At 37.8% G+C, this 18,024-nt stretch overlaps 1 protein-coding gene across 1 annotated transcript in view; it reads right to left on the bottom strand.

Annotated features, from left to right (window-relative positions):
• LYRM4 (LYR motif containing 4) overlaps nucleotides 1-18,024 on the bottom strand; it is a 67,203-nt gene that overhangs the window by 41,343 nt on the left and 7,836 nt on the right. The window lies entirely within an intron of this gene.

The raw sequence follows: 18,024 nt of genomic DNA, 5'->3' as shown, positions 1-18,024 counted from the left end.
CCTTTGGCAATTTTAATGATCATTTATTTATTTTATTTCCAACATTTATATCCCGTCCTTCTCACTTCCGGAGGGGGACTCAGGGTTGCTTACAACCAGCAACCATTAGATGTCAACAACAATAATAAAACCACAGTTAGACATTAATTAAAACATCATAATAAGTTAAAAAGACCATTTAAAAGAGACAAGTCCAGAGTCATAATTCAAATCTATCCATTGTCAATCACAATATCCCTGTTGTGTACTCCTCTTCTGAGAAGGAGGGGATAGAATAGGAAGCTGAAGATATAGGAGTTGGGGATTTGGGACCACGAGCTGAGGAGGAGGAAGAGGGCCAGGAAAACATATTGCCAGTTCCTACCTTTCAGGAACGCCAAAGGGCAAAAGAACAAAGGGGAAAGTCAGCTAGAATTGCTGCAAGGATGTTGAGCAATCAGACCTCGCCTTAGGAACATTTGTGCTGGGAGTTGAGGGCTTTAAATCAGTAGTAAAGTCAGTGCTGGCAGCAACTATTCTACTCAGTGCTTCTGTGCTCCGGTTTCGTTGTTTGCAGCTCCAGGAAGTGCCTCACAAAGACAATTTCGGCCAAAAACTTAGGTTTGATATCTGCTTTAAGACTTTTGCTTTGTGTTTGGGATTTTGCTTCTGTTACTTTGCTGCTGTTTGTAATGAGTATTACCATTTTGCTGAAGTAAAGCAATTTTAGTTGCTTTAACCCTTGTTGTAAGGCGGTTTCTGGGGCAAACAGGACAATTCCTTTATAATTATTACTGTTGTGGCTGCTGCTCGAAAGCTTGGTCCCACAGCCATGATTTCAATTTTTTCCTGAAGGATAGGAGAGAGGGGGCTGACCTGATTTTATTAACGAGTGTGTTCCACATACGGGAGGGCCACCAACAAGAAGGCCCTGTCACTTGTCCCTGCCAAACGTGCCTGCAAAGGTGGCAGGGTTGAGAACAGGGCCTTCCCCGATGATCTTAACCTCCAAGGTGGATCATAGAGGAAGATACATTCGGACATGTAAGCTGGGCTGGAACCATTGGACAAGTAATTTTTCAGTATGTCCTATGATAAATTATTTATTTTAAACATACAACAACCAAATACCACTTTAAGCTTTCAGATAAACCACCATCACAAGCATGGTTGATGAGATAAAAATAAAAAATAAATACATGTATACATACTAACCCAAGATAAAACACGATCATAGAACAAGGAGACGGAAATAAATTTTTCTCTATCGTGGTCCACATTCTTCATGAACCACTATTACATTCAATAAAGGTTTTTTTTTACATGGGTGATTTGTTACTGACTGCCTTTGGCTATGGTTCATGAGCACTTAATCCTCAAATCATGGCAAGATTTCTGTATCTGAAACAGATCTTTGTGTTTAAAAAGAGGGTGCCAATGACAACTTTGTAAAAGACAATAAAATGTGGGGTGTACTGAGTGAATTATTTCTCTTACCATGCGTCAGTACAATGGAGCACATTTCATACATTTCACCAACAGCATATAAAGATACAACTAATTTAGACGTCCTCCCTTCTGTGTTACAAGATTTCTTTCAGGCTTCCTTATATTAGAAAGACTTCATCAGGTTACAACCACAAGCTTTTCAAATTATAGCCCCCTCTTGGCCAAAAGGCAAAGTAAACATGGATTAGGTAGAATAGTATATACCATTTTGGAGCAAGTTTATGTCCACATCTAATACACAAACATGAAAGAGCCCTGTGGCACCTTGAAGGATAATTGATCATGGCATGAGACATCACACTCCATCTTCTTCAGACAAAGGAGACTATGGATAACTGCAAAGCATTTCCTCTTATCAGAGAACATAATGGGAACAATGGGCTTGCAAAAGTACCCAAGGCTTCTTCCAAATCCTAACACACCCATATTTCAGTGACTTGTATGTTTCTGGAGCGATGGGACAATGATCCAATTCTATCTACTTGGCGCTAAATTTGATTTCAGGTAAGTTCTTCCTTCGAGTGCCTTGGTTACTTACTGACTTATAAATTTAGTTTTTATATGCAACTGAGAGAAAAGAATAAAAAAAAATCTGTTAATCTCTTTTTCAGCTATGATCTACCTGAAATCTTAAAGATGAATGCAGATGCTCTGTATATTGTGGATCCCGACCTTGACTGGAGTCCCCTTAGTTAAATGCTGAGGTCCCTCCTCCCCCCCCCCCCCCTGAAATTCACTTAGAGGCTGTTTTAGACATTTAGATTACTGTTGTGAAATATTTATAGAGGACTGCAGAAGATGCTTCAGCTGTAATTCATAAAAAGGGACAATCAGTTTAGCAGTCCTTGCAAATGCTGATTTATTATCAATACATCTTTGATTTTTATATCTATTTATTTATACCTACATTTCCACTTGGGCCAAAAGGAGTCCTAAGGGGAAATGTTTTAAAAGCCCTGAAGCAGAGACCAGCATAAAAAGATTAATGCTCAAGCACAACCAACCAACATCTGTACTACCTCACCACACCACAGAGGCAAGGCTCTTGGATGGAGTCACTTTTCACATCTAGGTGATAAGCATTAAGTTTGGAATAATTATGTTATGAGATACAAGTATCATACACATGCATATGAACCATACTACAGTTCTCAACCAGTGCATTTATTATTTACACTGAAACTGGTCCTTTTGCACTATACTGGCATACTGCAAAACCCAAATTTAACCTGTCTTTTATGTTTAATGTATATATTGCAATTTATTATTGTTTTTCCACTTACTCTTATTTGCACTCAATGGGCAACACTTTATCCTGAAATTTCACATTCACATGCCAGAGATGTACAAGGACATTTCTGTAAAGAACAATGGTTTCCCACAACAGAGATCTTGAGCTCCACCTCAGCACGATTTTAATGACGGTAATAATAGAAAATACTGATATTGATGCAAGAGGTGTCATCAAACCGATCCCTTCTCAGGGTGAAAATCTTTCCTTAAACATGTTGCTGCTTTATGTTAGTCCCCCAAGCACAATCTGCAGATATAATTCTGGGAAAACAGCCAACAAGATCAATGCAATGTGGCGCTATAGTTGAGTTACTCATGTAGCCCAGTTCTTCCAGATACCAAGATTCTTTGAACTTGAATACTAATTATTAAAAAAACACTGGAAAAAATATTTAACATAAAAGAAGCCTAAGAGGGATTTTCATTTGTCTCTGTGAGGAGTCCTTCTTTTATCTGCCTTTTGAATGTGGCATCTTTCTGTGCCCAGCTAAATTCATTAAAAAGGAGGGAAGACACTGGAGGAGAACGTACCTCTTTGGAATTATTACCAGAAATTTTGCAAAGGAGGAAAAAAAACCCTAGAAGATAATAGCATTCAGAAACTACGGCAGCTATGTGGGCTATTTCAGTTATCTCAAAGGAGCACAAAACATCCTACAAGACGGGGAATCTGCCAACTCAAAACTCATTAAATAACTGGACTGGGATCTTTTTCAAACGCTATATTGGAGAAATTGTGTCATTCTAGGCAGTGGTGGTGGGAAGAAAAATGCTGCAGGTCCTATGGCTGTGCAAGTAGTAAGTCCTTGGACAAAAAGACTGCTTGGAGTTGGCAGTTCTGTCTGCCTTCTTTTACCACTGCTGTGCAACTCTTGAAAGACTGCAACCATTTGAACAGCGGACCAAGAAGATTTTGGCCACACAGTCTAATTGATCATATCTATTGGTAGTTGGCAGAACATTGAGGATGGTTTTGACACTCTCTTTTTCTAAAATAAATTGTTGAAACAAGGAAAGGTAAAGAGAAAAGCAGATATTTACTTCTTGGGCTATGAAGTCTTTGAATTCAGTTTCGAGACTGAAAACAAATTCCATACCTGAATGCACTCAGAGGCATTCATTTCTTGATTCTATGTATATATCTAGCCCACCATTTATTACCTGGCTCCATTTAGTGCAGTGGTTCTCAACCTATGGGTCCATAGATGTTTTGGCCTTCAAATCCCAGAAATCCTAACAGCTGGTAAACTGGCTGAGATTTCTGGGAGTTTTAGGCCAAAAAACCTGGGGACCCACAGGTTGAGAACCACTGATTTAGTGGATCTTAGAAAGATCCTGTTAAGTCTGCCATAGCTGATTTAGTATACAGCCTTCCTGAGATGGAAAAACCCAGTTATTATTGCCTTTCTCAGAATTCTGCAAATATTCTCATTTTTTGTATGTCCATATGCTTTCAAGTCACTTGTCAACTGAACAGCCCTGTAACTTTAATAAGGTTATCTTAGGCAAGGAATACATAGTGTTGGTGTTGCCAGTTCCTTCCTCTGAAATATAGCCTATACCGCATGAAATTCATTGGCAGTGTCCTATCAGAGAGGATCTAGTCCAACAGGGTATGTAGGCCACCAGTGGGATAGTATGTTGTAATTTTTTCTTTTCTTTCTGCAAGTAAATACATATACGAGCCTTGGAAATGTATGGATTTTCAAGCTATCACATGTTTTGTTGTGTTGCTAACAATGTGGAAATGAATATTTTATGTATGGAAATGGCAGTCCAACAAATTTCATTAATATCCCTGCTTCCCAATTGTATTCCAGAATGCAGGCAATGATGTCATAGTCTTAGATTTGCGAGCGTCTGCAACTTGTGCTTTGGAAAAATACAGAGCACTAATGAAAATGGAAGGAAAAAGGAAGATGGGCTGACCAAGGGCAAGATGGAGGGAAGGCATCCTTGAAGTGACTGGATTGAACTTGAAGGAGCTAGGGATGGTGACGGCCGACAGGGAGCTCTGGCGTGGGCTGGTCCATGAAGTCACGAAGAGTCAGAAATGACTGAACAAATGAAGACACACAATGAAAACAATGACTCCGTATCTGAGAATGGATTTTCCTGTTCAACCTTCCAATTGGTGGGCTTCTTTGCATAGCTATTAGGAATAAGTGTTACAAGAATATTTCTAAGAACCCTTAATGGAAATCTACCATTTTAACTAACAAATATTATTCAAAGTCAAAACAAACTAATTTTCATATTCTCAAATTACTGATGAATAATAATTTTAAAAGTATGTGTATTTAGAAGTACCATTTCATTAACTCAAGAACCACAGACAATGTATTTTCTAAAAAGCAGAACAGAAAGTACACAAATTTCCAATTATTCTACTAGAATTTTAAATTATGCCTTCTGTTGCCCGTGGTGGGAAGAATGCATTGGAACACCACTGCGAAAAACATTTAAAAGAAATGAAAAGAGGGAGGTGATTGAAAAGTGGCATTAAGGGCAAAAAGCATTTTCAACATCATTAGGACTGAAGTGGAAAGAGGTGAGGAAAGAGTGGACGGAGGGAAGGAGCACTAAGAAGGGCTAGAGGCCTAACCGGGGAGAGAAATAAAAGCACAGTAGCAGGCGATTCTGTGCACTGACATTACCAGCCTGCTGAGAGCAATTACAATAGCACAGACAGCGCTTGCTTTATTGTGACCTTATTGAATTAACTTTGAGGGCAGGAGGAAAAAAAACACACCTAGCGATTCAGCAGGGAATTTATTAGAAAATTTTAATGCCAACTTAAATTTTATCCAAAGGCCCCAATATTAAAGGTCATCTCCATTACTATACTGCTGGAAACCCTGGGTCCTTTTACCCTCTTGTCCTCCCTTCCCTTTCCCTTGTTTTAATTTGTGTGTGTGTGTGTGTGTGTGTGAGAGAGAGAGAGAGAGAGAGAGAACAGAAAAAAGATGTGCAGAAAGAGAGGGAAAGGCAGGACAAAATTCTGGCTTTAAGCTCCTTGGATTTTTATTGGAGAACTGCATCTTGGTCTCAAGGCTTTAACTAGGAAACTATAGATGCCTTTCCATGTCACAACTCCTAAATTTCCTTACAAAATAAGCATACATGCCTACATACTGATAACTGATTTTTTTGGGCTGTGGGAGGATGGGGATGAGACACTACTAGTGAAGATGGCACAACATATATATAGGAGAAATAAATTATCTTTATAGGTATTTCAGTAAGGAAAGACTAGGGAAATTAAAGGAAACAGGAGGTAACAGATTGCTTTAGTAGGGGGAAAAAGAGGCTCCCACCCTTATGACATGGGAAGGGAGGACTGTTATTATTTTTTAAAGCCTTGAGATATTTTATTATCCTATGTCCAACCAGAAAGGTAAGTGCTCTAGGACAGGGCTACTTAAACTTTCTGACTTTGGCCCCATTTTTAGCCTAAGAATTCTTTACGTGACCTCAGGTATATAGGCATATGTAATAGATATAAAAATCCAGTATTTACTGATAATAAACAATCATTTGCAAGGCTTGCTTAACAGGCTGATTTTCCTTTTTATGAAGTACAGCTGAAGCACCTTCTGCAGAGTCCTCTGTAAACACTGCACAACAGATTCGTTTAAACATCTAAAACAGCAGCTAGGCGAGGTTTAGAAACCTTTTACTGTTGACATATCTTTCAGGGGCCCAACACTGAGCTAAGGATTCCTTTTGGTGTCATTGGGGTCAGGACCCACAGTTTAAGAAGCAGTGCTCTAGGATTAAGGAATGGTAATTCACAATGGCTGAGGGTGTAAGATTACCAGCCCCTGATATAATACCATAAAGCACATTGAACTTTTTGAAGATTCCGAAATGAAAGAAAACAAGAAAAGAGTTTCCTGAAAACTCCACCACTGCAACATTACCATTAAGCATTTCTTTTACAAATTCATTCTTCTTTCTGGACTCACCAATCCCAAGTTGCTCCTGACACAACAACACAAAAAACAAACAAAAAACAACAACAAACCAATCCCATTACAGTAATCTGTTCAGAAATGAACAGAAAGATAACTTTACCTGGAAAATTGTCCACACATGGCTACTGCTATATATGAACATTTACAGCAGGGCTGGCAAGTACTAGGGATGGGTGGTCTACACTGGTGTCCCATGAGACCTGTACCCTCCAATGTCACCATGCAATCTCTCATTTTTTTGCCTATAAACAGCCCCCACCCCGAAAAGTCTGGAATGTGTGGAAAGAAAAATCTGAACAGAGCTAAAAGGGTACCATTCCATGAGTAGCTAAGTAGTCAATAGTGCCCCCATCCTGTTTCCAACTTGGGACATTTCACACCCCCCCCCCCCAAAATAATGTTGGGTACTGGGGGATTTTTGATGCACTTTTCTCATTCCTAACCTATAGAAGGGGTAGTTATCCATATAGCACTTTAAATATTCACAATGGGTGAAAACAACTAAAATGGATGAAGACAACTATTTCTATGCTTTAAATTACCTAATTTAATTTACCAAAAACTTTTGAAAAATGCAGACCATGACAAGATTATTTGCTCACATTACAAAATCTGTTGAGGTGGTAGATATAAACTCATTCATTTTTAAATTAAAAGAAATGCAGATGCAAGAGTCAGCATTTGTATTTTAAGGATGTTAATTTCAACAGACTATGCTTTGTTTCTTTAGCAGCCTTTGGAATTTGTCACGGCTGAATATTGATGGCTATAACCCTTCTGTCTGTTTTGGTTACCATTCCACTGGGATGTTAATCAATCTTGTGCTTTTAAAAATTGGCATCAATAATGTGTTTACATTTGTCAATACTTCTTAATTGTCACGTTGTAACAGTGGACCCTCGATAATAAATCTTGTCAAAAGATAACCTCAGATCCTAGAATTTTAAGTGTTTCCCCTTCTGAGCAAATTGATATATTGATAATTGCTTTCGAGTCAACAGCAGAAGAAAAGAATATACATATGTGTATGGGGGAAGGTTTTGGAGGAATAAACCTTAGTATGCAAAACCAAGATAGGACTGTTACAGATGCAATATTTCAGACCTCTTAAGTCTGGTTAAAAAGAAAGGAATATTCCACAAGACAGAGACAAAAACTGCTTTAAATATGTTGTCATTAGTTTGGGACATTTTTGAGGACTAGCCTGATATAGCTCAGTTCAATGTCACCTTCCTTCTTCCCTACCGCACCCACTGTCAGGTCCGTGTACATTTAGTTTTCATATCTTGGCTCAGTATTTGTGTAAACAAGTGATTCTGATAAAGCAAACACCAAAACCCAGTTTAGGCAACAGAATGCAGATAAATGCAGTTTAAATTTTATTTGGGTGAGTAATTTCCGAAGTCTTACTTTCAGAATCCAGTCTATTCTTGATGTCACTGAAACTACTTCCCCAAAAAGTAAGCATCCCTCACTCACAATTCCAAAATGTGAAATATGCTAAAATCTGATATTATCCACATAGGTGGCTGAGCTAGTGATTTGTCTTCTGATGGTTCAATGTATACGAGTTTCTTTTAATGCACAAACTTATTAGAAGTACTGCATATAAAAACACTATGTGTGTAAGGAGTATATGAAATACACAAGAATGTCGTGTTTAGACTTGGGCTTCATCTCTAAGATAACTCATTATGTATATATATGAAAATATAGGAATATAGATCCAAAATACTTCTAGTCCCAAGCATTCTGGATAAGGGATCTTGTAAAAGTTTTTAAATGGGAAATGTTTTTTTTCCTAATGAAATTCAAAAACCACATCAGCATGCCTATTTTCTGAACATAGAAAAAAGTTGAGATTAATGTGCCCCCCTGCACTGACTTGAATAAGGAGGCTGCTGAGGAGTAGGGACTTTCTGTCTGATCTGGTTCAGGATCTCCAAAATATATTTTGCATAGGAAGGAAAGTTCCCAATTCACCATAATAATAATTTAATTTTACTGCATGGGTGAGGTGAGTAAAGAGTATGAATTGGAACCATAGCTGGGAAGAATGCAAATGATTAAAAGCTTCTCTACATGGTCCTAATTCTGGGGCTGCCTTGCTGGGAAAGGGGGAGGGTGTTACTGGGTGAGAGGAATGTTACTGATAAATTCTAAAATGCTGAAATTTGTCATCTCAGTTAGCGACTTCACAACAGTCAAACTGCCAAGGAAGAGGAGGAGGAAGAGGGGGAGTCAACCCTCAACAATAACACAAACATTACAAAGATAAATATATTTAGGAGTAGCCATATTGGCTGTGCAACAAAATACTACCAAACCCACAATCAACAAACAGCATTGTCTTTTTGGGCTAACACTAAAGCATAAAATACATTATAAAAGCTTCTGGAGCTTCACTGGCTTCTTCATCAGACTAAAATGTTAAACATTACATGCTTATATTTTGTCTGAGATGTTTGTTAAGATGGTATCAAGAAATTTCAATGCAGTCCTCCCTTATTGTCAATGGGAGGACTATAGGCAAAGAGTGATAAAAGACAGGCAATAAAATGTCAATCCCACGACCCACAGAAAAGTTGCTAAAGGACAATTATGGAACATATAATAAAACACAATATAAAAACATGCAAACAGATCATGTCCTTTTTATTATTTATCCTAAAAGGAGCTACTCTTGTTAGAAGTTATGAGTTGAAGTCCTATTTGGTTACTGAAGTCCTATTTGGTTACTGAATCCCAGAACTTGGTGAAAATTTAAATCCAAAGATTGTCCTTTAGGTTACCTCTACTGTAAGCATCTAATTGTTCCATCAGAATGCAATTGTTTGAGGCTGCTCTGACCACTTACTGAAATATCCCACATCTCCTGCACTTGAAAGGGATGGCAACAACTCTTCAATTCCCTTTTTGAAGAAGTGCTAAAACTCAAACAGAGCAGGCAGACCAGCTTCTACTGTTTCCCAGAAGTGATCCTCCATAAGCTTCCTAAGCTTCTCCTTTTGAGAACCATAATATGCATTCTTGTGAAGGGTCCTCTGACAGACTAGATCACAAATCCACTAAAAGAAAGTCCTGTTCCGTGCAGAGGTGAATCTTTTCAGTGGCAATTAAACTCAAATCAGAGGATAAGTGGTACTAAACAGGGAGAGGTCATTTCAAAAACATGTAATGTTGTGAGCCTTAAACACTGAGTTAAAACGACTGCTGCATTCTGTATGCCTTCAACCATTTTGAGTGTATCTTGTCTGTTTTGTGAACTCTGCCTAAAAAACCTAAGTAAAGAAATACATGACTCCACAGTTAACCTAAACTTAAACATGATTAATTATGTAGGCAGGACAGATGAGCTTGCATAGTTGTGTTTTATGAATTTCCTCTATGATTTGCCAAAAAGTATATATTAGACTTGTGTGTGCTCAATAAACTTGCCCCATTCACTCTCAGACTGTGAAGCCAAGGGGGATTTGACTCAAAAGACTGTGGCTCTTATCTACACTGTCAAATTAATGCAGTTTGATATCCTTTTAACTGCCACGACTCAATGCTATGAAACCATGATTAGTTTGGAGAGGCACCAGGACTTCTTGCCAAAGGGTAAACCCCTTAAATTACTAAAAGTCCTATGATTTCATAGCATGGAGTCATGGCAATTAAAGAGGTGTCAAACTGCCTTAATTCTACTGTGTAGCAACATCTTGTGCCTGCTCAAGGTGTGGAAAGTGGACGTTTGAGAATTGCTAACCATATCTGGGTTGCAAAGGGTTGAGAAATTATATGCTTCAGATTGAACTGAAGAGACTAAAATTGGAACTAGAAGTTGAATTAACAGTCACTGCAACTTCTGTTGAACTGGTTGAATATACTCCAGGCTCTACATTACTGAATCCAACAGAACTGCTGATCATTGGGACTGCTTCTGGGAGTTACAGCAATCCAACTGACAAATGGTGAAAATGTTCCTCTCATTGTAATACCACTTCCATCTTGCTTGGATTCCTCTTTGGCTCATTTAACCTCAGTAAACTCAGTCTATTTTCCATATTTTGACTGAACACAAGAGTCAAAAGTTCCCAACTTCTTAGTTAATGAACTACAGAGCTGTGTCATTGCTAGTACAACTCCAAATCTCCAGGCAGTCTTACACAGTGGGGTAAGAATGAGATTTTAAAAATCAGATTGGCACCTGTTAGTTAGAATGGAACTGAAAAGGTTGTCATGCATAATGAATATGAGCTGAAAATGGACCCAGCTATATTTCCATATATTTCACTTTTCCCAAAGTTTCAAGTTTTAAAGCAAGTCATGTGGGCTACATAATTCTGAAAGACCCAGGTAATGTCAGGTCTGTCTGGCACTTATAATTACCAGTTTGAGTGGAAAAGTCAAAAGGAAGGCAGCATACGATAAGAAGAAAGCAACAGTAGCACCCAACATCTCAAGCCTCCTTGTTATTTCCTGATGTGATCCAAGGCAGATGACAAGAAAGTGCACCTTTAAAAGCTCTGTTCACATAAAACAGGATTTCGATTAAAAATTGCTAATTTTTTTTAGCAGCGTTAACATTCTTAATTAGAGACAGATGCTTCCCATAGAACTATTTAATTATCATTAGTTTCTGCCTCTGAGATTCTATCTTAACGACCTCATAATGATTATCTATGTTTATTGTATGTTAAACTTTTCCTTCAATAATATTCAGAATTTCAGCAACAATTTTAGCATGGTAAATTGCCATTTTAACAGCAATTTAGTAGTGGGATATAAATAATCTTAATGAACACTGTGGAATGTCCTGAGGTGGGGTACAACAGGGTGTACCCCAACAAATGTGCCTATTGTTATTATTACCATTATTATTAATACCACCACTACCAACCAGAGGTTTTTCTGAATCCACTTTGCACAAGCATGATGACCCAAGGAAAACAGCAGCTCTTACTTGCACAGAGCCCAAACACCACAAATCGATTAGCTCCATATATTTTGATGAATTCTCAAAGTCTACCGTCTCCCAATATCTGAACTTTATGCTATCCCAAAAGAGTCGCAGTAGTTTCCTTTGATCAGTGGGCTCTGAGATCTGCCGAGGAGGCTCTTCTCTCAATCCCACCTCCGTGTCAAGTGCAGGTTGGTGGGGATGAGAGAGAGGGCCTTCTTGGTGTTATCCTCCCCCCTCTCCGGCTCTGGAATGCCCTCCCTAGAGAGATTAGACTACTCCCAACTCTCCAAGCTTTTTGGTCAAATGTGAAAACATGGTTCTTTAAACAGGCCTTGATTAGAATTTTGATGGTTAAACTCAAGGACTTTTGTTTCACTACAGCACTTAGGATTGATACTTGAAAACAGCTTATTTTATATCCGCAGGTAGTGCCGCTTTTTATGGAAACTTAAATCTTATTTAATTTGTTTATGTGACGTTTTATGTAAAATTTACATTGTCATTGTTTTATATGCTTATGTATTGTGTATCTTATGTGTGCTGCACTTTGGAGAGTTTTTGTGAACTGTCCCGAGTCCCTTCGGGGAGATGCTGGAGGGATATAAATGAAGTTGTTGTTGTTGTTACTATTATTATTATTACTACTACTACTACTATCATCAGCAAAGTCCAATCTATTATGCTTCACATGGATATTGAATTGCATCAGCTGCAATCTACTGTTATCCTCACAGTGACAATACTGGAGTGCTTCCGTAATACATGATGAACTCAGTCAAGGAAGTAATGGTTCTGAGCGTCTAAGACTTGAGCAGTGTGGTGATGATAATGATCTTGAGATTTCTCATTCATAGGTCAAATTGATGACAGTGAACAACAACAAAATACATGTAGGCACTCCATTGATGCACAGGCACCACAATTAGAAGCTCGGCTATGGGATACCAGATGAATGTCAGGAGACAACCCGCATGACCAGTAATGCTTTATGTATTTATTGATTTCATTTATATGTCACCTTTCTTTTGTAGTGAGCCCAAGGTGGCTCATAAAAAGAATCAGCTAAAAAAACCCTGGCAATAACATTTAAAACATAATGCAAAATATCACATTAAAACCATAGCCACAATTAGTACATAATAATTCTACACTTAATATAAATAAAATACTCCATGACTCATTAAATAAGTTACCCCATTAAGTAAAACACCAGTGTAGCTGACTGTAGCTTTGAACCAGGCCTGCTCTTCCTACGTTCTCTGATTCTGTGCCAGATCTTCAAACCAGAAGTAAAACTACACTGTGGCACAGAGGGCTGAAGATGTTCTTCTTGCACAGTGACATTATCTAATACCTTCTAATAATCTGTGCCTCTCTTGCCAAAAAGGATGGTGTTTGCATCTCTAATGCTGCTACTTCTATGGTTGGAAAAGCATTTTCCCTGGGGTTGTATTGGATTATTACAATGGGCAGCTCTACTTCCCCATGACACTCAATAAGCAATTATTCTTTAAAAAAAGCTTTGGGAAATGGCCAAAGAAGCAGGAAAATGGTTTTGTTCCCTTAGGAGGCTCTTTGGACCCAATGTCTAGGCTTTAATGTCATGAAGTGCCATCAGAAGAATAAGAAAGTTCTCCAAGTGATAAAACACTCACCCTCCACCTTTATTCAAAAAAAGAAAAGAAAAGAAAAAAGAACTACATTTATCCCAAGAACACACATATTTCTTACGACATATTTGTATGGTATGGCCTCATTGTACACACAGAAAAATTATATCTGAATTGTACAAAGCACCAATGCATATTGTTATATCGCTGCAATTTATATAAATGATTAGAACTTGAAAGTAATATAAGCTTTTCTCCATGAAACTTGAAATCCAAATACGTAACAGTGTCTGGTAGAAGTTCAGAGAGTCCTGTGTCACTTTGTAGGAGAATTGTCTATGTGAAGCACATTTTTCTCAAGTTCAAATTACTTGAAACAGAATGAAACAGAAAAAGTGCAATGCGCACCAAAGCTGTTATTTCACTGAAGGGCCCTTCAAAAATGAGACTTTGAAAATATCAAGTTGGAGCGGCACCTTTTGAATCTCTCAGGAAATCCAGATAATTCCTTTTTAAATGGGCAACTAATTCTTGTGTGATTCAACCTAAGGGCTTGTTCCCTCAAAACTGCTGCTCTTAGTGATCAAACTACAGATTCAGCAACTTCCTCCAAGAACACACAGATAACATCTTTTCTCAAAAGTTCAAACTCAGCGCTAACATTTTGCATCATGGCACACCTTTCCAGAGTTTTGATCTGGAGTAAGAAATATGTCAGAAGCAAATCAAGGCTGAATTATCTCTAGAAGTTGAAGTTGACTAAACTGAGACTGTTGTACTTTGGCCATATCTTGAGAAGACAAAATTCATTAGAAAACACAATGCTTGGTGAGGTTGAAGGCAGTAGGAAAAGAGGAAGACCACATTACAGAAGGATAGATTTAATCAATGAAGCCACAGACCTGAGTCTGCAAGACCTGAGTAAGCCTGTTGAAGATAAAGTAACGTTGAGGCCTCTTATTCATGGTTGCCAAGTCCAAGTCAACTTGATGGCAGTCAGCAATAACTATCTTGGTAGGAAGTCACAAAATATAGGAGGCATATTTTAAACTCCACAAGTGTCATGGTTGTGTGAACCCAGACAATGCAAAGATCTCCAGAACCTGCTCTACTTAAAGTGCAGGGTAGCTGAAGTCTGTTTTCCAGAATCAGAGATTGGAAAGTGACTCAAAAAATTAATTAGTTTGTTAAGTTGCAGAGCCCTTAAGTAGGTACAACATAAAAAACAACTATTTGCTTTCCTGTATCTCAAAAGTAACTATAATAATTACATTTACAGTAGAGTCACATTTATCCAACATAAACAGGCCGGCAGAATGTTGCATAAGCAAAAATGTTGAATAATAAGGAAAGATTAAGGAAAAGCCTATTAAACATCAAATTATGTTATGATTTTACAAATTAAGCACCAAAACATAATGTTTTACAACAAATGGACAAAAAAGGCAGTTTAATACATGGTAGCGTTATGTAGTAATTACTATATTTATGAATTAAGCACCAAAACATCACAATGTATTGCAACAGCTGTGGATCTGGGCAGGAGCCAGGCTGTGTTGGATAGCACAGAACATTGGATGAGCGAAGGTTGGATAAGTGAGACTCTACTGTATTACTTTTTCAAAGCACCAGACTACAAAATGATGACTACAAAACCTTCTACTTATCCACTTTGTTGCTACCTCAACAAAGATATGGAATATGACTACATTTTGTTGATATAGAAGTTTTGTTTTTTAAAACCATGTTTGCAACAAATGCAATAATCTGGAAAGCAGAAAAAGGACACTATCAGAAATAAAGGTCTCGTGCTCCTGAGCTCAAGATAGTTCTGTTTATAAAACCCAGCCAATTCGCATGAATGACATGAACAAAGTGGCAGTAATTTGCCACATTTCTACAATTCCCTCAAGCCTGATTCAAGTAGTTATTTATGAACTTGAAATACTAACGGTCACTTTGATGACTAAACTATAAATTAGCATGTAAAGAGAATAAGAATTTGATTTCAAGGTAGCAACAAATTACCAGGCAGCTAGCATATTATTTAATTTCTATTGACATGTCATGGAAATAAAAAGTCAGCAGAAAGAGATGTGCTATATCTTAATAAACCCCTAAACTGCAGAGTACATTTAAAATTCTATTTGCCCTGTGGCTTGATTTTAAAAACTCTGCACATAATGCATTTTAGCACACTTTCAAGAAGCCCCTGTTTATGACAATGGTTTTAAATTATTCAGTTACTAAAAGTTACAAATGTAATTACCACACCTAAATGGGGAAAGGAATATAGCAGACCCCCCACATTTGTGGGGGTCAGAGGTGCAGGATTCCCCATGAAAATGAAAAGACCATGGATATAAATAAAAAGCACAAATCTTAATTTTTTTATCCAAGAGAACATTTCTCAAGGCATATTTTACAGTTGCCGATAGGGCAGCAACACAGCAATCCACAAATGATTAAATCTGGAAATGTTTAATCCGCAAACTCCTAAACTCACTCATCCTAAACACGTATAAAGGTAGAAGAAATAGAACAATACGAATGAAGAAGCTTATTTCAACACATCTGTAACTGTATGGAAGAAATAGGATTTCTATTATTTCCTTATTGATTTCTTAATATTTATAGTTTAACCAAGAAGTATATGAAGCTCAAATATTACTAGCTACATAACTAAAACTTTTGTATATCCAACTACAAACTATGACCCCTTATTAAATATTCATTTTTTTCCACTCATTAAAGCAGTGGTTCCCAACCTGTGGTCTGTAGACCACCAGAGATCCCCAACAACAAGTATACGGCCACGGTCTCACCATTACTACACTGTTGCCTCAAAACCATGCGGCAACAAGACCAACTGGTCTCGCAAAACCCTCTTATAGTGCTGAGGCAACGGGAACATTGGGAGGGGAGAGGCTGACTACCCACAAAAGATTACTACTACCACATCAGCTCTAGATTATTAAATATGATTTTCTGTGGGCGAGTAGATGGCAACTACTGGATGGTATATGTTCTGTATCAAAAACTAGAGCTGATGTGGTCTATCCAATGCAGTTTTCTGAATCAGCACCCCAAATAATCAAACTGAATCTAAAGTTGACCAAAAACTGATTCATAGCCCCTTTGGTACTAATAACTAATAGTTACAATGTGAAATGTTCCTGTTCAGGATTCCAGATAGCAACCATATTCTTTTCCAGATTACACATTTCATTCTTTCTTCTCAGTTCTCCATCTCCCCTTCCCAAAAGGCAGCATTCTGAGGCCACCAAGCAAACTCAAACAAAGTAGGGTCTTTTTTTTTGGGGGGGGGGTCCCTCTTTCTCTTAAGCTTTTCATCCGAATAACTTTGTGCTTGGAAAATCTTTGGTGTTTTTTTGAGCTGGCTGATACTTCTTATGCAGAGATGGGTGCTGTTTTGGCTTCATAAGAATCAACACTTGGGAATGACTATTATATAGTTATAATAACAGAAATAGGTTCACTTTTTGTGTCTCTCTTTATTCAATTTTTCCTGGTATGAAACTCATCATATAAACTACATTTGGATGGCGTGAGATTCTTGCAATAAAATAGAGCTCTGATAAAGTGCATGAATAAAATAGGCATATATTGGGCTAAAAATCTTGTCACTCAGTCTCTTCCTAAAAGTAAAAAAAATGTTTATTTTGGAATGTATACACAAATGTGTACAAAATTACACTAACAGACTTCGGACTTCATGATGAAACTTTGCCTTCCTCTCCTCCACCCAACAGTCTTCCTCCTCGAATCTGCCCATTTTGTTGAAAGATAAGACAGAAGTGGATAGAAATAATTGAAGCTTTAGTCTCTGCACACAATTTAAGGAACAGATTCCATGGGAATCAATGAGACTTTTAAGTAACTGGATCAGATTGTGTAATTCCAACTCTTACAAGACTGGTGAAGATACCCAATTGGCAACAAACAGGCTCCACATCCAGTGCATCTCAGTAGCACCCTATCCAACTAAATTCATATATAAGAACTTTCAGAAAAGCCACATTAGAGTGACAATGCCAGATGTAATCGTCATCAGAAATCTCCTAAACATGTGTTCATTAGAAACAATTAAAGAAAAAGTAGGAAATGTCCAAGAGACAGGAGCAAATCTTCTACAAGAAAAGTCACAAAGTTTGGAGCTATCTGACCTTAAAGAAGAGATACTTAGCAGAGACATAGCATGGAGACTGTAGTTAAGGACAAGTTTCTTTCTATCACAATACTATAACCCAAGGTTAACCACTAGTTTATAGTAAAAAAATGGACATTCAGGACAGATAAAATGAAACTCTAAAATTCACCCCCACATGATATAGGGACAGTTGCTAGCATTATTATTGTTGTTGTGTGCCTTCAAGTTGTTTCCAACTTTACAGCCACCCTATTACAGTGTTTTGGAGGGCTCAAGGCCATCCATCTGCCTCCATATCTGCGCAGGGAATCAAACCCTGGTCTCCAGAGCATAACCCAATGATCAGAATACTATACCATGTTAGCTGTCAACATAGATGGCTTTAAAAGGTGAACTGATATGTTCATGAGAGTGGGACAAGTAGTGTTTACAAGTCAGGATGGTTATAGAGTTCTTCTATACAAGTCAGGATGGTTACAGAGTTCTAGTCATTGTTGCTGCTTGCTTTTAAGTTGCTTCCGATGCCTCTGTATTTCA

This window comes from Anolis sagrei, chromosome 4 (genome assembly GCF_037176765.1).
Source record: "Anolis sagrei isolate rAnoSag1 chromosome 4, rAnoSag1.mat, whole genome shotgun sequence".
Taxonomy (NCBI): Eukaryota; Metazoa; Chordata; class Lepidosauria; order Squamata; family Dactyloidae; genus Anolis; species Anolis sagrei.
Note: the sequence above shows the minus strand (reverse complement) of the source record. Positions and strands in the feature narration are given on the sequence as shown.